Consider the following 23,855-nt stretch of genomic DNA (forward strand, 5'->3'; position numbering starts at 1 on the left):
GAACGTAACATGTATGTTACAAGAAAGTTATAAAGAAATACCCATTCAGAGGGGGGACCTTCAAGATGGTTGAGGAATAAGATGTGACGATCACCTTCCTCCCCACAGATACATCAGAAATACATCTACATGTGGAACAACTCCTACAGAACACCTACTGAACGCTGGCAGAAGACCTCAGACTTCCCAAAAGGCAAGAAACTCCCCACTTACCTGGGTAGGGCAAAAGAAAAAAGAAAAACAGAGACAAAAGAATAGGGACGGGACTTACACCTCTGGGAGGGAGCTGAGAAGGAGGAAAGGTTTCCACACACTAGGATCCCCTTCACTGGTGGAGACGGGTGGTGGGCGGGGCGGAGGCTTCAGAGCCATGGAGGAAAGCGCAGCAACAGGGGTGCAAAAGGCAAAGCAGAGAGCTTCCTGCACAGAGGATCACTGCCGACCAGCACTCACCAGCCCGAGAGGCTTGTCTGCTCACCCGCCAGGGCAGGCGGGGGCTGGGAGCTGAGGCTCAGGCTTCGGAGGTCGGATCCCAAGGAGAGGGCTGGGGTTGGCTGCATGAACACAGCCTGAAGTGGGCTAGTGCACCACAGCTAGCTGGGAGGGAATCCAGGAAAATGTCTGGAACTGCCTAAGAGGCAAGAGGCCATTGTTTCAGGGTGCGCAAGGAGAGGGGGTTCAGAGCACCACCTAAAAGAGCTCCAGAGATGGGCGCGAGCTGCAGCTATCAGTGCGGACCCCAGAGACGAGCATGAGATGCTAAGGCTGCTGCTGCCGCCACCAAGAAGCCTGTGTGCGAGCACAGGTCACTCTCCACACCGCCCCTCCCGGGAGCCTGTGCAGCCCGCCACTGCCAGGGTCCCGGGATCCAGGGACAACTTCCCCGGGAGAACGCACAGCGCGCCTCAGGCTGCTGCAACGTCATGCCAGCCTCTGCCGCCGCAGGCTCGCCCCGCATCCGTACCCCTCCCTCCCCCCGGCCTGAGTGAGCCAGAGCCCCCGAAGCAGCTGCTCCTTTAACCCCGTCCTGTGTGAGCGAAGAACAGACACCCTCAGGCGACCTACACGCGGAGACGGGTGCAAATCCAAAGCTGAACCCCGGGAGCTGTGCGAACAAAGAAGAGAAAGGGAAATCTCTCCCAGCAGCCTCAGGAGCAGCGGATCAAATCTCCACAATCAACTTGATGTACCCAGCATCTGTGGAATACCTGAATAGACAACGAATCATCCCAAAATTGAGGCGGTGGACTTTAGGAGCAACTGCGGACTTGGGGTTTGCTTTCTGAATCTAATTTGTTTCTGGTCTCATGTTTAACTTAGTTTAGTATTTAGAGATAATTATCATTGATAGATTTGTTTATTGATTTGGTTGCTCTCTTCCTTTTATATATATAAAAAGATTTTTGTTTCCTTTTTCACTTTTTGTGAGTGTGTATGTGTATGCTTCTTTGTGTGATTTTGTCTGTATATGTTTTCTTTTACCATTTGTCCTAGGCTTCTGTCTGTCCGTTTATTTTTTATTTATTTTTTTACTATAGTTTTTAGCACTTGTTATCATTGGTGAATTTGTTTATTGGTTTGTTTGCTTTCTTTATTTATTTTTATTTTTTTAATTTTAATCATTTTTAAAAATTTTAATAACTATTTATATTATTTTATTTCTTTATTTATTTTCTTCCTTTTCTTGTTTTTTCCTCCCTTTTTTTCTGAGCCATGTGGCTGACAGGGTCTTGGTGCTCTGGCTGGCTGTCAGGCCTGAGCCTTTGAGGTGGGAGAGCCGAGTTCAGGACACTGGTCCACCAGAGACCTCCCGGCCCCACGTAATATCAGTCGGCAAGGGCTCTCCCAGAGATCTCTGTCTCAACGCTAAGACCCAGTTCCACTCAACGACCAGCAAGCTCCACTGTTGAACACCCCATGGAAACAACTAGCAACACAGGAACACAACCCCACCCATTAGTAAAGAGGCTGCCTAAAATCATTAAGTTCACAGACACCCTAAAACACACCACCGGACATGGTCCTGCCTGCCAAAAAGACAAGATACAGCCTCATCCACCAGAACAGGCACCAGTCCCCTCCACCAGGAAGCCTACACAACCCACTGAACCAACCTTACCCACTAGAGACAGACAACAATAACAATGGGAACTACGAACCTACAGCCTGCAAAAAGGAGACCCCAAACACAGTAAGTTAAACAAAATGAGATGACAGAGAAATACACAGCAGTTGAAGCAGTAAGGTAAAAACCCACCAGACCAAACAAATGCAGAGGAAACAGGCAGTCTACCTGAAAAAGAATTCAGAGTAATGATAGTAAAGGTGATCCAAAATCTTGGAAGTAGAATGGAGAAAATACAAGAAACGTTTAACAAGGACCTAGAAGAACTAAAGAGCAAACAAACAATGATGAACAACACAATAAATGAAATTAAAAATTCCCTAGAAGGAATCAATAGCAGAATAACTGAGGCAGAAGGACGGATAAGTGACCTGGAAGATAAAATAGTGGAAATAACTACCACAGAGCAGAATAAAGAAAAAAGAATTGAGGACAGTCTCAGAGACTTCTGGGACAATATTAAATGCACCAACATTCGAATTATAGGGGTCCCAGAAGAAGAAGAGAAAAAGAAACGGACTGAGAAAATATTTGAAGAGATTACAGTTGAAAACTTCCCTAATATGGGAAAGGAAATAGTCAATCAAGTTCAGGAAGTGCAGAGAGTCCTATACAGGATAAATCCAAAGAGAAACACACCAAGACACATATTAATCAAACTATCAAAAAATAGATACAAAGAAAATATATTGAAAGCAGCAAGGGAAAAGAAACAAATAACATACAAGGGAATCCCCATAAGGTTAACAGCTGATCTTTCAGCAGAAACTCTACAAGACAGAAGGGAGTGACAGGACATATTTAAAGTGATGAGAGGGAAAAACCTACAACCAAGATTACTCTACCCAGCAAGGATCTCATTCAGATTTGAAGGAGAAACTAAAACCTTTACAGACAAGCAAAAGCTAAGAGAATTCAGCACCACCAAACCAGCTTTACAACAAATGCTAAAGAAACTTCTCTAGTCAGGAAACACAAGAGAAGGAAAAAACCCACAATAACAAACCCAAAACAATTAAGAAAATGGTAATAGGAAAACACATATTGATACTTACCTTAAATGTAAATGGATTAAATGCTCTGACCAAAAGACATAGACTGGCTGAATGGATACAAAAACAAGACCTGTATATATTCTGTCTACAAGAGACCCACCTCAGACCTAGGGACACATACAGACTGAAAGTGAGAGGATGGAAAAAGATATTCCATGCAAATGGAAATCAAAAAAAGCTGTAGTAGCAATTCTCATATCAGACAAAATTTAAAATAAATACTACTACAAGATACAAAGAAGGACACCAAATAATGATGAAGGGATCAATCCAAGAAGAAGATATGATTGTAAATACTTATGCACCCAACATAGGAGAACCTCAATACATAAGGCAAATGCTAACAACCATAGAAGGGGAAATTAACAGTACCACAATAATAGTAAGGGACTTTAACACCCTACTTTCACCAGTAGACAGGTCATCCAAAATGAAAATAAATAAGGAAACACAATCTTTAAATGATACATTAAACAAGATGGACTTAATTGATATTTATAGGACATTCCATCCAAAAACAACAGAATACACTTTCTTCTCAAGTGCTCATGGAACATTCTCCAGGATATCTTGGGTCACAAATCAAGCCTTGGTAAATTTAAGAAAATTGAAATCATACCAAGTATTTTTTCCAGCCACAACGATATGAAACTAGATATCAATTACAGGAAAAATTCTGTAAAAACTACAAACACATGGAAGCTTAACAATACACTACTAAATAACCAAGAGATCATGAAGAATCAAAGAGGAAATCAGAAAATACCTAGAAACAAATGACAATGAAAACAGGATGACCCGAAACCTATGGGATGCAGCAAAAGCAGTTCTAAGAGGGAAGTTTATAGCAATACAATCCTACCTCAGGAAACAAGAAAAATCTCAAATTAACAATCTAACCTTACACCTAAAGCAATTAGAAAAAGAAGAACAAAAAAAGCCCCAAAGTTAACAAAAGGAAAGAAATCATAAACATCAGGTCAGAAATACTGAAAAAGAATTGAAGGAAATGATAGCAGAGATCACTAAAACTAAAAGCTGGTTATTTGAGAAGATAAGCAAAATTGATAAACCATTAGCCAGACTTATCAAGAAAAAAAGGGGTAAGACTCAAATCAATAGAATTAGAAATGAAAAACGAGAAGTAACAACTGACACTGCAGAAATACAAAGGATCATAAGAGATTACTACAAGCAACTATATGCCAATAAAATGGACAACATGGAAGAAATGGACAAATTCTTAGAAAAGCACAACCTTCGGAGACTGAACCAGGAAGAAATAGAAAATATAAACAGACCAATCACAAGCACTGAAATTGAAACTGTGATTTAAAATCTTCCAACAAACAAAAGTCCAGGACCAGATGGCTCCACAGTTGAATTCTATCAAACATTTAGAGAACAGCTAACACCTATCCTTCTCAAACTCTTCCAAAATATAGCAGAGGGAGGAACACTCCCAAACTCATTCTACGAGGCCCCATCACCCTGATGCCAAAACCAGACAAAGGTGTAACAAGAAAAGAAAATTACAGACCAATATCACTGATGAATATAGATGCAAAAATCTTCAACAAAATACGAGCAAACAGAATCCAACAATACATTAAAAGGATCATGCACCATGATCAAGTGGGGTTTATCCCAGGACTGTAAGGATTCTTCAATATATGCAAATCAATCAATGTGATACACCATATTAACAAGTTGAAGAATAAAAACCATATGATCATCTCAATACATGCAGAAAAAACTTTCAACAAAATTCAACACCCATTTATGATACAAACTCTCCAGAAAGTAGGCACAGAGGGAACCTACCTCAACATACTAAAGGCCATGTATGACAAAGCCACAGCCAACATCATTCTCAATGGTGAAAAACTGAAACCATTTCCTCTAAGATCAGGAACAAGACAAGATTGTCCACTCTCACCACTATTACTCAACACAGTTTTGGAAGTTTTAGCCACAGCAATCAGAGAAGAAAAAGAAATAAAAGGAATCCAAACCAGAAAAGAAGTAAAACTGTCACTCTTTGCAGATGACATGATACTATACATAGAGAATCCTAAAGATGCTACCAGAAAACTCCTAGGACTAATCAATGAATTTGGTAAAGTAGCAGGATACAAAATTAATGCACAGAAATCTCTTGCATTCCTATACACTAATGATGAAAAATCTGAAAGAGAAATTAAGGAAACACTCCCATTTACCACTGCAACAAAAAGAATAAAATATCTAGGAATAAACCTACCTAAGGAGACAACTATAAGACACTGATGCAGGAAACTATAAGACACTGATGAAAGAAATTAAAGATGATACAAATGGATGGAGAGATATACCATGTTCTTTGACTGGAAGAATCAACATTGTGAAAATGACTATACTACCCAAAGCAATCTACAGATTCAATGCAATCCCTATCAAACTACCAATGGCATTTTTCACAGAACTAGAACAAAAATTTCACAGCTTATATGGAAACACAAAAGACCCCCGAATAGCAAAATCAATCTTGAGAAACAAAAATGGAGCTGGAGGAATCAGGCTCCCAGACTTCAGACTATACTACAAAGCTACAGTAATCAAGACAGTATGGTACTGGCACAAAAACAGAAATAGAGATCAATGGAACAGGATAGAAAGCCCAGAGATAAACCCACACACATATGGTCACCTTATCTTTGATAAAGGAGGCAAGAATATACAACAGTGAAAAGACAGCCTCTTCAATAAGTGGTGCTAGGAAAACTGGACAGCTATATGTAAAAGAATGAAAGTAGAACCTCCCTAACTCCATACACAAAAATAAACTCAAAATTCATTAAAGACCTAAATGTCAGGCCAGACACTATAAAACTCTTTGAGAAAAACATAGGCAAAACACTCTGACATAAATCACAGCAAGATCCTTTTTGACCCACCTCCTAGAGAAATGGAAATAAAAACAAAAATAAACAAATGAGACCTAATGAAACTTAAAAGGTTTTGCACAGCAAAGGAAACCATAAACAAGATGAAAACACAAGCCTCAGAATGGGAGAAAATATTTGCAGACGAAGCAACTGACAAAGGATTAATCTCCAAAATATACAAGCAGCTCATGCAGCTCAATATCAGAAAAACAAACAACCCAATCCAAAAATGGTCAGAAGGCCTAAATAGACAGTTCTCCAAAGAAGATATACATATGGCCAACACACACATGAAAGGATGCTCAACATCACTAATCATTAGAGAAATGCAAATCAAAACTACAATGAGGTATCACCTCACACCAGTCAGAATGGCCATCATCAAAAAATCTACAAACAATAAATGCTGGAGAGGGTGTGGAGAAAAGGGAACCCTCTTGCACTGTTGTGGGAATGTAAATTGATACAGCCACTATGGAGAACAGTATGGAGGTTCCATAAAAAACTAAAAAGAGAACTAGCTTATGACCCAGCAATTCCACTACTGGGCATATACCCTGAGAAAACCATAATTCAAAAAGTGTCATGTACCACAATGTTCACTGCAGCTCTATTTACAATATCCAAGGCATGGAAGCAACCTAAGTGTCCATCCACAGATGAATGGATAAAGAAGATGTGGCACATATATACAATGGAATATTACTCAGCCATTAAAAGAAACGCAATTGAGTTATTTGTAGTGAGGTGGGTGGACCTAGAATCTGTCATACAGAGTGAAGTAAGTCAGAAAGAGGAAAACAAATACCGTATACTAACACATATATATGGAATCTAAAAAAAAAAAAAAAAAAGGTTCTGAAGAACGTAAGGGCAGGATAGGAATAAAGACGCAGAAGTAGAGAATGGACTTGAGAACACAGGGATGGGGAAAGGTAAGCTGGGATAAAGTGAGAGAGTGGCATGTACATATATACAATATCAAATGTGAAATAGATAGCTAGTGGGAAGCAGCTGCATAGCACAGGGAGATCAGCTCGGTGCTTTGTGACCACCTAGAGGGGTGGGATGGGGGGCTGGGAGGGAGACTCAAGAGGGAGGAGATATGGGGATATATGTATATGTATAGCTGATTCACTTTATTATACAGCAGAAACGAACACACCATTGTAAAGCAATTATAGTCCAATAAAGATGTTAACAAAAATTTCAAAAAAAAAGAAATACCCATTTATTCATTCTACAAATGTACACAAGTTGCATCCTTTGTACCAGGCCTCATGTTAGGAACCTAGATACGCACACAAGATTCCTGCCTTCTTGGAGTTTACATTCCAGAGAGAAAGACGCAGAAAATAAAGTCAAGAAATATATGATATAAATAATTACAGATTGCTATCAATACTCTGAAAAAAATAAACAAGTGTTTTGATAGAAAATATAGATGGACTTAAGATACTGCAATCATAAAAGCCTCTCTGAAGAGATGGCATTGAATCTGAAACCTTAGACGTGAGAAGGAACCACTGGGGAAAGAGAGATTCATGAAACGAGAATGGTGAACACAAAGGCCCTGGGGCTGGCCAGTTCTTGGGAGGGGCAAGGAGCTAAAGAAGGTGGTCAAGAAGAGTTAAGCGGTGAGTTGAGAAGAGGATCAGGGTCAGATTTTGCATTTCCTTGTAGACCTGGAAGCATTTAGATTTTGTTCTAAGGGCAACGTTGTTGAAAGCATCAAGTAAGGGTATCAAGTAGGGAAATTGAACATTTTTTTTAATAATCTAGCTTCTGTCAAGAGTATGGACTGCAGAGGAGCTAGAGTAGAAGTCGAAAGACAAGTTAGGAGGCAAATCATATCAAATTAGCAAGAGAAGATGGGGACTTGGGCCAGGAAGTTGGCACTGGAGAAGGAGATAGATAAGTACATTTGTCATATGTTTTGGATAGAGGACGGACAAGGACTTGATGAAAGAGTAGATAATCGGGGCACAGGAAAGAGACAATTCTGAGATGATCCCCAACTTCTGCTTTAGTGAATAGCCTGGCCGTTTACCGAGAAGGAGAAGACCTGAGGAGGAGCAGGTTATGAGTCACAAACAAGATAATGCATACTTTGTATGAAAAGCACTTAAAATTGTTCCTGACATGCAATGCGCTTTCAACAGGTGGTAGTGAAAGAAAATGCTTCTATTGTCTGATAATTCTGGTCCATTAGTTTCCCTTGACAACCCATTACAATTTAAGTAACATCTTCCAAAAGCATTTTCAGTTTCATGTTTCTGTGCTTTTATTGTTCACTTTTCAATAACTTAATGTTTAAGGTCGATACAGTCCTTATTTTAAAATCCCATTGGGTAATGAAGGCAAAAATCGTTATTCCTCTATTCATTTTAAATAAGCGCCACATGCCAAAGTGATTATTGTGATTCATTCTTCCCAGCTCTTCTTACCTTTCTAAGATGGCAGGGAGCCTCTTTGGCCATCTGCAACAAGAGTACTGCCTGAGCCATGACCACAGAGAGACAGTTCTTCTAGTTCGCTGCCCATGACTGGGGAGGCCCAGAACTAGAGCAATAAAAGTTGTTGACATATACAGGGAGGTTACCACAGGCTGGACACGGTGCCTCAAGCACTTTACAGCAAGGGCAGTCCCTTGGAACAGGCTAGTTGCTGGTTGTCCTAGGGATTTTGATAGTTATTATGGCAACTTTCCAGCAGAGGGCAGTAAAGGGTCTTAAAAAGGGGGACCCTTTTACAAAAGTGCATACAATTGCTGTTGAGCTAGGACTCGGTATGCAGTCTCTCCCTGAAGACTTATAACCACCTGATGAAATAGGTTCTATCATCACCTCCACTGGGTTGATGAAGAAACTATGGCTTATAGAAGAGCGGCAAGTCACCCAAGGTCAACTGTAGAAAATGGGAGAGTTGGGGTTTGAATCCACGTCAAGCCCACGATCTCAATTCTGTGCTGTATGAACTCCCAAAAGACACTTCTGTTCCCTCAGCACAGCTGTGGAACTTACAAGAATACAAATATTGCCTTAATGAAAGGGAGCCTATTCTAACTAGCAGAGATGTCCAACAGTGAAGCAGACTATTTTTTTTTTTAAAGGAATTCCTTTATTTTTTATTTTAATTTTTATTTATTTATTTATTTATTTATTTTTGGCTGTGTTGGGTCTTCGTTTCTGTGCGAGGGCTTTCTCTAGTTGCGGCAAGCGGGGGCCACTCTTCATCGCGGTGCGTGGGCCTCTCACTATCATGGCCTCTCTTGTTGCGGAGCACAGGCTCCAGACGCGCAGGCTCAGTAGTTGTGGCTCACGGACCTAGTTGCTCTGTGGCATGTGGGATCTTCCCAGACCATAGCTCGAACCCGTGTCCCCTGCATTAGCAGGCAGATTTTCAACCACTGCGCCACCAGGGAAGCCCAAGCAGACTATTTTTTGAGATGACTCGTTCACCAAGGTAAAGACATGCCTGGCTGACTGTGTCCAGGAGATTTCTGCCATGAAAGGGAGTTGAACTAAATGGCCCATGGCACTGGGTAATGCAGACGCAGGCGAAGCCAGTCTCTAGGGGAGGGGTGTAGGCCATGTACTCATTTCAACATTTCTTTTGTGACTCAGTATTTGGGTTACATCTAGAGAAAGACTTCAGAGCCTATTTAAAAGTCACACAAGAAAAGTAACTTCGTTGTTTAAGTTATTTATTTCTTCTTGCTAGCTTTCCCTCAATTGATCACCAGACTTGACTCTAAGTAGCATTTAGCTGTTTGTTAAATTTTAACGTAAATCAATGTACAGCTTACAATCTACCTACTGATAATTAATACTCAGAAGGACATGTTTACTAAAGACAAGTAGGATCATTGGACAAGTACATAAGCTTCCAGGGTAACAAATTTGAGTCAGACAACAATACGTTTTGGAGCCTTTGTTATAATTTAACCACCTTACTGTGTAGTTATACAGTTGACTCTTGCACATCACCAGTTTGAACTGTGTGGGTCCACTTACATGCAGATGTTTTTCAGTAAATACCAAACCTGTATTTTCATTGTACAGATCTTTAAGTGTGGGGAGAAGTTCGTGTTCTACAAGCCATCGCAATATGTGGCATCCAAAGAGCTAGAGTTTCAGTCCTGATTCTATACAAGCTGTTTCTGCTTCCTGCTCTTGGGTGAGTCATTTATCAATTCCTTTATTTATTTATTTATTTTTTAAATAATTATTTGTTTTTTATTTATTTATTTTTGGCTGTGTTGGGTCTTCGTTTCTGTGAGAGGCCTTTCTCTAGTTGCAGCAAGCGGGGGCCCCTCTTCATCGCGGTGTGCAGGCCTCTCACTATCGTGGCCTCTCTTGTTGGGGAGCACAGGCTCCAGACGCGCAGGCTCAGTAGTTGTGGCTCACGGGCCCAGTTGCTCTGCAGCATGTGGGATCTTCCCGGACCAGGGCTCGAACCCGTGTCCCCTGCATTGGCAGGCAGATTCTCAACCACTGCGCCACCAGGGAAGCCCCAATTCCTTTATTTTTAAAGCAGAGATAGCAGTACATGGATTTTCTACTGTGCAGGGGATTGGTGCTCACAACCCCTGAGTTGTTCAAGGATACTTGGTGCCTTTGTAATAATAACAATCACCTAACATTTATCTAGTGTGTTTTAAATTTTAAAGTCCAATCATATTCATCATATCATTTTGGTTTGATCCTCATAAAAACCTTGTGATGTGTAAGAGATCAGTATCTCCATTTTCCAAATAAGAAAACTGAGAGACAAGAGGTGACTTACCCATGATAAATGTCTAGGTCAAGACCTGAGCTCCTGAATCCTGCAAAGACACTGTCTTATTTTGGTGTTTAAGAGCTTAGACTCTATCAGCCAATAACTGGGTTCACTTCCCAGCTCTTTCTCTTCTTACCACACGACACTGACTAGTCTTTTAACTTTTCTCACCTTCAGTTCCTGCATTAATAGAATAGTGGTAATAAGAATACCCATCAGATAAATTTGTTGTAAAGATTATTGATTGAAATCTAGGTACAAACCAGGACAGGGTAATACCCAACCATTTCAACTACTATCATTATATTCCACTGCCTCTGACATTTGTGCATGCATGCTGCATATGTGAGGGCCACATACTGGCAGTTGGCTCTGACGTGCTAGAAGCAATAAAACCATTTCACTGTGACCCAGCACCTGTCCTGCTCTGACACACTCAGACTACTAGGAGAAGTAGGTGTACCACCCAGGGTGACTCTTCCAAAATATAAACCCAAATTGCAAGGTGTTCCTGATAAAACACAGGATTGTTAAATGGCACCAAAAGAACAAAATCCATGGTGGCAAAAATGGATAATATGATCACATTAAAATTAAGAATTTCTATATTTCAAAGTATGACGTGGTCAATGTGGAAATAAAAACCTCAGTCTAGGAAAATATGTTCCATACTCTATAATCTCTAGCATGGGATTTTTATCCAGAATATATGAAGACCTCTCAAAGATTCATATTATTATTGCTTTCTTTGACAAATAGTGATTGAGCATCTACTATGTGCCAGGAAGATTTCTGGATACTGAAGGTAGGACTTACATTCTAGAGAAAGAAACAATATACACATGCAAAATATCAAGTATGCAAATGCATATGTAATAAATAAAATCTTGGTAGGTGCTATGAAGAAAATATAACAGTCAGTATATTAAGACTGTTGGTGGCAGACTCTTCTCAATGGGAAGACTGAGGAAGTCTTCTCTAAGCAGATGACATGTGAATAGAAATCTGAATGAAATGAGAGATGCAGTCATGCAAACCTCTGGAGCAAGAACATCCCAGGAAGAGAGAACAGCAAATGCAAAGGTCCCAGGAACATACATGATATATTCAAGGTACAGCCAGGAGACCAGCAGGGTAAGTGCTGGAAAAGTGTCAAGAGATGAACCTGGTAAATTTAGACAAGTCTTAGGTCATATTGTGACTAGCAGGCCTTGGAAAGGTATTTGGATTTTATTCTGAGTGTAATGTGAATCCATTGGAGGATTTTGAACAGAGAATGCATGATCTGATTTCAATTTTAGAAGAATAGTTTTGCCAAGAGTGTGGAGAATTGATTCTGAGAGGTCAAAAAGGGAGCCACTATAATAAGATTGTTAGAATGTCATTGAGGGAACATAGGCGAGAGATGATGATGGATAAGACTTAAGGGGCAGCACTCGAAATGAAGAAAAGTCAGTGTTTATGGGATGTATTTGGAAATAAATCCTACAGTGGTTTCTTATGGATGTGGCAGGTAAGGAATAGGAATCAAGGATGATTCCAGGGGTTTCAGCCCAAGGAGTTTGTTAAATGGTGATAGCGCTTCCTGAGATGGGGAAATCTCAGGGAGGAAGAGTGTTTTATTGGGAGGGAGGGCTACCAAGCATTCTGTTTAGGCAAGTTAAGTTTGAGATGCCCAATAGAAATTTAAGCAGAAATATGAAATAGGAAAATGAAGGTGTGAGATCTTGGGAAAATGTGGGGCTGGAGAGGTGACATACAGAGCCTGTGCAGATGAGAAGACAGTGGAAAGGGAGAAATATTTAGAAGCAAGGGAATTGAAGCAAGTAAATGAAGAACACTGCAACTGAAGTGAGATGGGAAATACTTAACAGAAGCTAGAATTTTTCAAAAGTGGCAATGAAATGTTAAGAACATACCTACCCCACCTCTAGACCCTTCAGTTCATGGAGATAAGAGAAAAAAACAGCACCCTCTTGAGAGGGTAGGCATAAAATCCTTTGGATATATCCAGATTTCAGGTATAATAAGAAAGTGAGTAGCCCTAAAAGATATTTGGAATATAGGTGAATTTGCTGATGACATTAGCTCTAGGAGGGCAGAGAAGAGTTTTGGGAAGTTTGGGAAAGGATTAGAAGTTAAATTAGATTACAGAATGTACAAACCATGTGGGATCAAAGTCCCAAGGATGGTGGCTGATCTGGGTGTCTTAAACTTCTGATCCGGGAAGGCAGTCATGTTGTATTACTTCTGGATGACCTTATACGGGAAAATGGGTAATCAGTTTTAACACCAGGGTTCATCTTGGGGTTTATCTCTAAGGCTGTATATGGGTGTTACACATGGCAACAGGTGGTTGTGATTTGAGGATTAGTTCTAGTAGGTCTGGAATTAACCTGAGATGTTTGTTATTACCTTCATGGTACATAAAATGTACTGATTAATTGTATTCCCTGTAAGCGTGGGTCCAAGGTGAGCTTGGAACAGTTTTTACTAGCTTGTTACCATTGTTTATTGACAATAGCAAAATGGAGGGCTTGCAGCTGGTTTTGGTGTGACCACCCCTTGCCAGAGGTCTGTAATTTTAGGGCTGTTTAAATAGCAAGAATATGCCTACCAGGCTGAGACCAAGACCACATTTTGAGCGCCCATGTTTCAAGGTCCTCCATGCTCTTATCAGTGGTTCCTGATCTGAGACTGAGCATCTTGGTGTGGCTCTACAGAAGGAGGGCAATTGGAGGTTGTTCTTGGCTTCTCCAGAGGCAGCTTCTGACCGTGAGGCCTACTCTTACCTTAATAACATTGCTCCAGTGCGTCCTCTACCTGCAGTCATCCATAGATGCCTACAGTTGTCATTTTCCAACTGGTGAATCCTCTTTGGCAGTTAATCCTATCAGACTGTGACCGTTAGTGGATGATGGTAAGTTTACCAGATGTGTGAGCTCCCCAAAGTCCTAATGGGAGAAGCGCCAACATGTGGTTGGCTGAAAAATGGTCTCCAAAGATATCCAGGTCCTAAATCTGAAACCAGTGCATGTTACCTTATACGAAAAAAAAGACTTAGCAGATGTGATTAAGTTAAGGATTTTGAGATGGGGAGATTAGCCTAGATTACCCAGGCGGGCCCAATGTAATCACAAGTGTCATTTTAAGAGAGACAAGAGGAGATTTTACAATAGAAGAGGAAGAAGACAATGTGCCAATAGAAGCAAAGGGAGGAAAGACAGATGATGGGATGCAAGGAAGGGGTCACAAGCTAAGGAATACAGACAATTTCCTGATGCTGGGAAAAGCAAGGACATGGGATCTCCCCCGGAGCTTCCAAACAAACCAGCCCTGGGGATGCTGGTTCAGATTCATTTCAGCCTTCTGGCTTCCAACTGTGAGAAAATAAATGCGTATTATTTTAAGTGACTAAGTTTGTGATAATGTGTTATAGCAGCCGTAGGAAACTAATGCATAGCAGACTACTCTTTAGACTTCAGAAGGGTGGTATTGTAGTTGGGAGAGGGGAAGCCTTTCTAGAGGACTTGGAGCTCTGAAGACCATCCTTAAATCCTTCTGTATGTTGCTCTGCTTAGGCAAACACAGCCCTGCATTCTGCCTCTATAGATTTGCCCTTTTTGCAAAATTCATATGAATCGTACAATCTGTATGATTATATGTGTGTCTGTCATCTTTCACTTGCCAGAATGTTTTCGAAGCTCATCCATTTGCAGCGTGTATCAGCAGTTTGTCCCTTTTTATTTCCAAGTAGCATTTCATTGTGTGGGTATACCACATTCTGTTTATCAATTCACCAGTTGATGGGCTTTGGGATTGTTTCCAGTTTATCAGTCTTACGAAACATGTTATGAATATATATATATGTAAATCTTTGGGTGGACATATTTTCATTTTTGGGGGGTAGATATCTAAGAGTGGAATTGCTAGATCAGATTGCATGTGTGAATTTAACTTTTTAAGAAACTATGAAACTGCTTTTCAAAGTATCCATACCATTTTACATTTCAACCAGCAATTTGAGTTCCACTTTTGTTATGTCCTTGCCAACCCTTGATACTGTCAGTCTTTTTCATTACAGCCATTCTAATGATTCATTCTCTGTATCCTAAAGACTATATTATTTAGTTTTTCACTGCGCCTGGACCTTTTCATGCACTCTCACAGAACTGTACTTTTGCACATGGTTTTTCCTTTGCCTCTAATGCCATTCACAATCCCTAAGACTCCTTATCCTTGAAGACCTTAAGTTGTGATGGCTTCCTGACTTACAGAGACACCCTTGGACATTCCTTATTCTGTGCTCCTTGAGCACCTTGTTCATCCCTAGCATGGTACTTATAGCCCTGCACTGTGCATCAGGATTTGTCTGTCTGCCTTCCCCTAAATTATGCCAATGACTTGAGAAAAGGACACTCTTATCCCTCTTTGTGTTCACATTGGGTAGTGTCTGGAATACAGTAGATAGTTACTATATCCTTAGTTAAGGAATAAATTAGTTAGTGTCTTAATTGGTGGATGAGTGGGTGGTTGAGTGAGGAATCAGGAGATTATAGAAATGGAAACATTTTAAAGGGGAGCTTTGAGGCAGTGCCCGTCCTGCTTCTGCCTCTGCCTCCTGCCTCAAGGAAAGCTGATTGCTAAGGTGATAGGAGAAAAATCTATTTATTAGACTAGAACAGGAGACATGCTGGCAATAAGAATGCATCAAGATGGAAAGATTTTGATTACAAGAGCTGAGAGACCGGGTTCTTTCATTAAGAACTTTTCACTTGACAGCCACAATTTTTATCACAATGTTTGTTGGCCCAGGAACACATCTAGGGGATGTTTTTGTATGTTTCCTCTCAGTGTGTAGCCCTTGACTTTTAAGCACCTCTACTTTAATAAAAGAAACTCAGATACACTGGAGCCATTAAATAATGGCTTTCCTCTTTTAATGAAATTTTTAGTTCAAACCATAAATAGGAATTTATTGAACTTCGTATTAAAGCCAGATGAATCCCTCAGCTTCCTCTTCACTTGAGCTTCAGATGTCATTAAGTTTGAGAAGAGCAAGTAAGCCTAAGTTCTACTTCCTTTTAAAAGGACATATTACTAGGGAATGGGGGATCAGAAGTTCATAGCACAAGACAGATCTGAGAGGTAAACGGAGATCTGTAAAATAGAATCCAGAAGATGCTCCAAGAGAAGGAGGAATGCTTCCAAAAATGATTAAGGATTACCCATAGGAATTCTTGCTTTACATTAGGAGCAAGAAAGCAGCCGAGTTTGAGGTGGATCCATCACTTGGTGGTGACTGTTGATATTGTTGAATCATGTAGACAAAGTAGAAAATTTGACTTCTATTTTTCAACTGTCTTCTCAGTAAAGGAAAATGAACACCACATGATTAGAGAGCCACAGAAGTGGGTACGGAGGATGTGAGATCAAAGGTGGGTGGGGAGACTTTGGTGATACCACGTGGGTGTTTTTCAACACCAACTACCAATTCTCTGTGAACACCAACTGGGTGTCTTACAGGTCAGCTGAATTCTGACATTAACTACCGGGAAGTTAGCCCACACCTGACAAGTTAAAGACTCAGTTCCACTTCAGATGCCAATCACAAGTAGTGGATCCCCAGGTTACCCACACTTCTGTGCGACTTGGCTACAATTGGTGGTTTCCATGATCCCCTCCTCAGATTTGATGAATTTTTGTGGAATGCAGAAATAATAAGGCTAATAATTGTGGAGCACCTCCCATCCTAAGCACCAAGCACTGTGGAATATCCATTTGATATGGTTCTGTGCTTTACATTTATTTGCTGGCTTAACTTTCTCATTGAGTGACAATGTTTTATATACTGTATTAATAATAATTTCCTCCAGTATAATATTTCAGACTCATTTTTCTATTTTGATGCCACAACAATTCTGTGAGGCAGGTAGCAATTATTGCTCCTATTTTACAGTTTAAGAAACAGGTTCAGCCTGTTTAATGTGACACACAAGCACAAGATTACACAGTGAACAAGTGGTTGAGCTGGGATTTAAAACAAAATATTTTTTGTTTCTAAAAATTAGATTATTTTTACTGCTTACTATTGCCTCAGCCTAAAAAGTTGAAACAGCTGTGGCAGGCAGAAGCTTTTTTTACTTGATGGTCTTTCTTCAAGTACTTCATAGAAAACAGATTTGCACCATAAAGCATAACTAATCCTCCAGAGGTGGCTGTTAATTCCCATTTTTATTCATTAATTCATGTCACAGAAGAAGAAGCTTCACTGAAATTCAATCTTTGCCCCCAGGAAGTTACAATGAAGAAGTTGCTAGTTATTCATATAACTAAGAATCTTCAGAGAATTGCACAGTTCTCAAGAGACCGAGCACCAGCTGTTTGTCACTTCTTGGGTAGGAAGAGCCTTGGCATGTGTTCTGGAGTGGTCCCAGCATGTTCTGCGAACTTGGTGCTGTCTCTTTCTTTTAGGGAACTTCATTCCTCATCAGTAAAAGGACAGGGTTTCTCTAAGATGCCTTCTAGTACCTGGAGAGATATAATTCAAGTAAAGACCCTCTTGGAAAAAAATACATCACACATGAAGGATGGGTGTTGAAACTATTAGTTGATGAATCACGCAAGCCACAGCAGAGGAGAGAATTTGTCCCCCCAGACCAGTCTCCTTACTGCCTTGTTGCAGAACCATGCAAATTCCTACTGGGTTTTGTTACTGACCACACTTTATAGTTGGGGAAACCTAAACACAAAGAGGCTAAATAATTTTCCCAAAGCCACACGTGCGTTGACTGGCTGTGCCAGCATGTGGCCCGGGCAGTCTGCTCCAGACCCCACGCCCTCAAACACATACTAAGTACCACCATCAGAAAAACGCACATCTCTTCCCGTAAGGAGCTTGAATCAAGCAAGAAAACTTTGCTTTCACGTGTTCCTCTTACTTTTAATCAACACAAGAAGCCTGTGGTTATATTGATTTTGCTTCATTACAGTTGCTTTACCAATGAGAAACCTGAGTCCCAGAGAAGAGGTGTACGTTTTTGTTACCCCCCTCTTGACAGTACAGGGCATACTCTGTTCATTTTATCATACTCAGCACCTCAGTGCCTGGCATGTAGTTGGTTCCCAATGTACATTAGTTTCATGAAACTGATTTGTATAATTAAAAGAAGATGGTGTTAAAACGTGGTTCAAATACAGTAGCAAGAGCATGAGTTTTGAAATAAAACAATCTGGGTTCGAATTCACAAAGTGGTCACTACTCAGTTCTTTGAAGTTTAGGCAGACAGTTTGCCTTCTGGAGCCTGATTCTTCAACTATAGATGGGGTTAGATGCAAACAAGGAACTGAGAAGATGACCATGATCCTTAAATGAAGTAACATATACAAATGTGTCCAGGAAAATATCCAGTTCAAATTAAGTAATTTTTTTCCTTTTTGATTGAATTATAGTTGATGTACATTATTATATCAGTTACAGGAGGGCAATATAGTGCTTCACAATTTTTAAAGGTTGTATGCCATTTATAGTTACTACATAATACTGGCTATATTCCCTGTGTTGTATTGATACAATACATCCTTGTAAATTACTTATTTTATACCTAATAGTTTGTACCTCTTAATCCTCTACCCCTTTCCAATTAAACATTCAAATTAAGTATTAAATAAGTGTTTTCTCAAAGTCTAGAACAAAGTTATTGATTAAATTATCAGCTCTTTGCTACTGGCCATGGAAGAATAAAGGTGTTCTTCATCATTGATTCTTTTCAAGATGATGGTTAATGATACAGTCCAGTGAGTGGCAGGGCAGGGAGTGACCTATCCCATCAAAAAGAATTTAACGTGTCCCGATGCTATTGTGCATTTGTTTTATATATTAAGGATATTTAGTGAAGTATTTTAAGGTGAGGTAATATAATGTCTAGAATTTGCTTTAAAATGTTCCAGCCCCCCCCCCCAATTAAATTAAATTAAATTGGGAGATAATGAGCAAGAATGGCAGGATATTTGTAGTTGTTGAAGTTGGCTGATGGGGAGTGGTGGTTTGTTATGACACTATTTTTTTGGAAAATGTTCTTAACAAAGCATAAAAATAAAATTAAATGCCCCTACAAAAGCTAGACTATACGGAAGACCAATTGAAAACATAAATTAAACAGAGGACTCGAGGAGGAAGATACCAGGAGCCCAACACCGGGCACGATGGAGGGAAGCCAAGCCTCCATGGACAGCCCAGGGTAGGACAAGGGCAGGATGAAGGCGGCCACACACAGCAGCCAGGAGGGGACCCAGACCACCCAGAGCTCCTCCCTCAGCCCCACCTGGCAGAATGGAGTCAGACTGAGATCAGGGCCCTCAGTTTAGTTTTCCCAACTTCATTGTAGAGGATGTGGTCCTGCCTTTGAAGAGCTCACAGGTTAGTTGGGAGCGAGAGACTAAAGCCCAGGGAGCTGTCAGAGGAAACGTCCTGCTCTCTCCTGCAGCTCTGACTCTGGACATAATGAAGAGCAGAAAGCACAGTGCGGGCAGAGGAGGTGGCCTTTCCTTGAGGAGGTGGCACTTTGAAAGGGGAAATGTGGTTTTATCCGGCCAGGGCATGTGTATCTGGTACGAGGAGCGTGTGACAGGTGGACACTCTTGAACACCAGGGACTCGCTGTGGGGCTCTGAGAGCCCAGCTCTCACAGGCAGAGGGCAGAAAAAGACCTAAAACTGCCCCACCTGCCCCAGAGCCAATGTGAGAGGCCAATGTGAGATAGCCCAACAGGGAGAAGGCATGAATTCTGGTGTCTGCTGGGGAAGGACGTGCTTCCAGTGGAAAAACAGGGGCTGTGGTATCGAAACGATGTGATGTCAGATCCCCAGTTCTCCCCTTACAGTTCTGTGACCTCACCTCCTTGAGGAATTCTATTTTCCTTGTGTCTAAAGTGAGGGTAAGAATGTATACTTTGGTGTAGAATAAGCGAGATAATGTATTCAGAGTCAACAAGGGCATGACACATAGAAGGCAATTAATAAATGGCTGAAACGAATGATTCTGAAAAAATAGGGAGACAGTGTGTGGAAATATTAGACTTAAAAGAGCCAAAGTGTGTGGGAAAAGCCTGATTCCACAGGCTTCAGAGGCTGGTTTCCAACAAAGAGGCTGGAGTGGAGATGTTCTGACATGGATACGGGGCCCTGGACATACAAGGGCTCCCTGAGGCCCTGGTCAGGAGAAAACAAAGGCCCCCCCTCTCCTTCCCCCACCTCCACCAACCTATCTTTAGTGAGACTCTGAAAACCAAAACGTGCCTTCTCTCAATTTGAATAACTATTCGACAGACCCTCTCCCAACACTCTGAGACTTAAATCCTTCTTTAGCAGATTTAAGCTGTGATGAGAGAAATGAAAAATATTTAGGTCTAAATGGGCAATTTGAACAAACTTATCAACCCCTCCGTCCCATACATTACATATGGGGAAACTGAGGCCCACAGAGGACAAATGACCACTCAAGTCACAAAACAATTGAGTGAAAGTAAAGCTCTTAATTTTAACTGCAGGATCCATTGTCCCAACCGCTGCAGAGGCCACTTTTAGGATTAGTTTTCTGGAACAAATGGGATAAAAAATTTAGAGGAAGAAGGGAGGAAAGGAGAGAGGCAGAGAGATCAGGTACATCTAAGGGAAGATTGCTAAGTCTAAGGAAAGATGGCGAAATATAAGGATTTTTCAGAAGGCTTTCAGCAAGGGAGCTCCCAGAAGGTAGGTGAGTCTGCAAAGCTGCGTGTCCTCTGGTCCTATCGCTCTGATTTCATCTCCCGCAGGCACCGCTCCCGCCCTCTACTCCCCTGGCAGACCCTGGAACAGACCTTGCCTCCTGGCCTTTGCACATGCTGACCCCTCGCAGTGTTTACCTGGATTATGAACAATGGGCCTACGTTTCTCAGCTCAGGCATCTCTGCCTCTCTGTGTGTCCCACAGGGTCCTGGCTTTCAGCCTCGGCACTTGCCATCCTGAAACACAATGGTCCATTTGTTTGCCTGTTTTACCACTAGACTGTGAGCCCCCCGGGGCAGAGGGCAGGGGCTGTATCTTACCATCTTGATTTCCCCAGTGCATGGCATTAAAAAAAAAAAAGTTTGCTTACTCGAATGAGTGAGTCTGTGTCGGGCATGAAAATATTTATTTCTGAGATGTTCTTGCTAAAGCCTTGTAGGTACCTTCAAAAATCCTGCATGCATAATGCAGTGCTCATTACATTATGAAGTCCTGGCCCCAGAGCGTGTCTCTACCCAGATTATTCTATTAAATAAAACAGTATTTATAAGTGATGAGTAAACAGCATTTATACACTACACAGACTGTTATTACAAACCTGCAATAGGGACTATTGGGAAATAAGTGTGGCAGCTATAACTTCATTAGAGGATTCTTCAAGGTCATATGGGGACTCTGCCTCGATTTCTCCCTCTCCACTGCCTTAGTCCCCTTTCTTCCCTTACCCTCTCTCTGTCCTCTCCTCTCTCCTTCCCAACTCACCCCGCACTCGGCCTGGAAGCCACACCTGCAGCAGGAGCCAGAGCCCCAGGAAGGAGCTGCGCCATAAGTAGCTCTGGCCCCATTGGGGGTTTCTGAACTCTGGCGTGAACCCTCACAGATGTACACTCAGGCTGCCTGCTGGCTCTTACAGAAGACACTCTCATAATTGATCTGTGCTCTTACCTTCAATGCCCAGGAAGAGAAGGGTCAAGCAGGAAGGAGCTCTCCATAACCCACAAGAGGTGTGGTGCTTCTGTTTGGCTCACACCCGTACCCTCCAGCGTTTCTGAGGAACCTTTACATAGATGAGATGTTGTGAGGACATATCCTTGACTGCTAACCAAACACAACATGTGTTCATATTTTTCCATCGCACTGTAAATGCCTTTTGAGGTAGGAGCTCCAGCTTATTAATCTCTGGGTCATCAGGACCCAGCACAGCATCTGGCTCAGAGTACATCCTCCAAACATACATTGAATGAATGAATGAATGAGTGAGAGCATGAAGAATTGACAACAAGCACGAGTCAAAAGTAATCAATGTGATTTAAGTGCAACCTCAACTTTTAGCCTGGCATCCAAGGCCCTTTATGCCTAAGAACTCTCCACGGGTGTATGGGCTAGGCTGGTAAAGCTATCCCAAGGATTTTTTTTCCACCGCTGGTTTTGACAGCTGTGCCGGAGCAGCTGAGCGTAGCCCACGGGCTTGTGTTCACGTTCTTGTGCTGTCTCACTGAAGTGAGCACAGGGGTTTATTCCAGAAAAGACAAAAACAGCAAGACAGGAGAGGACTGGGTCTACCTTCCCAAGCTGAGCAGACAGGTGTCTGTACAGTTAGCCCCTCTGAGTGCTGGAGATAAGATCACAGATTAAGTAAGAAACTCCCTCAGGCTGTGCGGGGTTTGAGAATTCTCCTCGGACAGGCCCAAGGGTCCATGTCGGAGGAAGAGCAGCCCACTCCCCTGGAAGTTGCTGGACGAGAGAGAGTGAGGACTGCCTGCTCGGACATTTCAAGTTTCACGAGAATCAGGGACAAATCCTGCAGCTGGAAACTCCTGCCTGGAGCGCAGACTTTCTTGCCCATTTGAGCGGCAGGGCACCGATTACAGGTTCTTTGCAAGCCTCCTTAGACCACACTGTGTGTTGGCGGGCCCTTACGTTTCATTTGATGACAGGGACCTTGATGAATAATAGTTTCTGCCCCCGCGAATGATTACAGATTCTATAGCTGATAGAGAGATTTTGCTGCAAAAGTTAACACTTTACAGGAGGAAAGAGACACTCTCTCTTGTGTGCAGTGTTCGCATTGGTGATCGTGTACCTCATTCTTCCCTTTCCTTTATTTCTTTCTTTAAGAAATCGATTTTCAGGAGAAGGCTCTAATAAGGGATTTTGCTAGAAAACTCCGTTTGTTCTCTCTCAATCTGGAATAGAGATTGGAAACAATACCTGATGTTCACTGAATGATGACTACATGCCAAGCACCCCACATGTAGTAAATCATCTGATACTTGCTGCAGCACAGAAAGATGCTGTAATCACAAGCACCTTGTAGAGATGCAGTCGTTTGAGACTGCATAGCTAGTGGTTGATGGAGGCTGAGATGAGAATCCAGGAGATGTGTAACCACTGTGCCATCATCTAGCAGGAGGGAGCGTGGCCTGAAGAAACAGAAAGAGCTCCAGGAGCCAGAACTCCTGGGGTCCAGTCTCAATTCTGTCACTAATGACCTGAAGTAACTGTGGTAGACAGCTGTACTAGTCTTCTCAGGCTGCCACAACCAAGTACCACAAACTGGGTGGCTTACACAACAGAAACGTACTGTCTCACAGTTCTGGAGGCTGGAAGTCCAAGATCAAGGTATCAGCATCTTCTGAGGCCTCTCTCCTTGGCTGGTGGATGGCTGTCTTCCCCCTGTGTCTTCATACGGTCTACCCTCTCTGCACACTCACTCCTCTTCTTATAACGACACCAGTCATATTGGATTAGGTCCCACCCTAATGACCTCATTTAACCTAATTACTTCTTTAAAGATTCTATCATAAATAGAGTCACACTCTGAATTGGGGAGGGGGGCGGTGGTGGACATAATTCAACCAATGACACAGGCTAAAATCAAGGCAGCAGCAGAGCTGCGTTCTCTCCTGGGGACTCTCAGGTAGAGTCTGTTTCCTGGCCATTTTTAGCATCTACTAGTCACCTACATTCTTTGGCTAGCGACCCCTTTTCCCATCTTCAAAGTGTGTCATTTTAACCACTGCTTCCAGGATCACCTCCCCTTTCTCACCCGACCCTGCTGCCTCCCTCTCGTAAGGACGCTTATGATTTAACCAGGCCCAGGCCCATCCAGATAGCCCAGGATAATCTCCCCATGTCAAAATCCTTGAGGTAATTACATCTGCAAAGCCTCTTTCACCATATAACTAACTTATTCACAAAT

The 23,855-nt window shown here is 41.8% G+C and overlaps 1 long non-coding RNA gene across 2 annotated transcripts in view; it reads left to right on the forward strand.

Moving 5' to 3' along the window:
- Positions 1–12,674, forward strand: part of LOC309612276 — a 271,326-nt gene extending 258,652 nt beyond the window's left edge. For both annotated transcript variants that reach the window (XR_014235078.1, XR_014235079.1), the window contains one exon: positions 109–12,674. This is a non-coding gene — a long non-coding RNA (uncharacterized lncRNA). The remainder of the gene's footprint in view (positions 1–108) is intronic.
- The last annotated feature ends 11,181 nt before the right edge of the window (positions 12,675–23,855 follow it).

This window comes from Balaenoptera borealis (assembly GCF_965194805.1).
Source record: "Balaenoptera borealis genome assembly, chromosome: 15".
In the NCBI taxonomy this organism is placed as follows: Eukaryota; Metazoa; Chordata; class Mammalia; order Artiodactyla; family Balaenopteridae; genus Balaenoptera; species Balaenoptera borealis.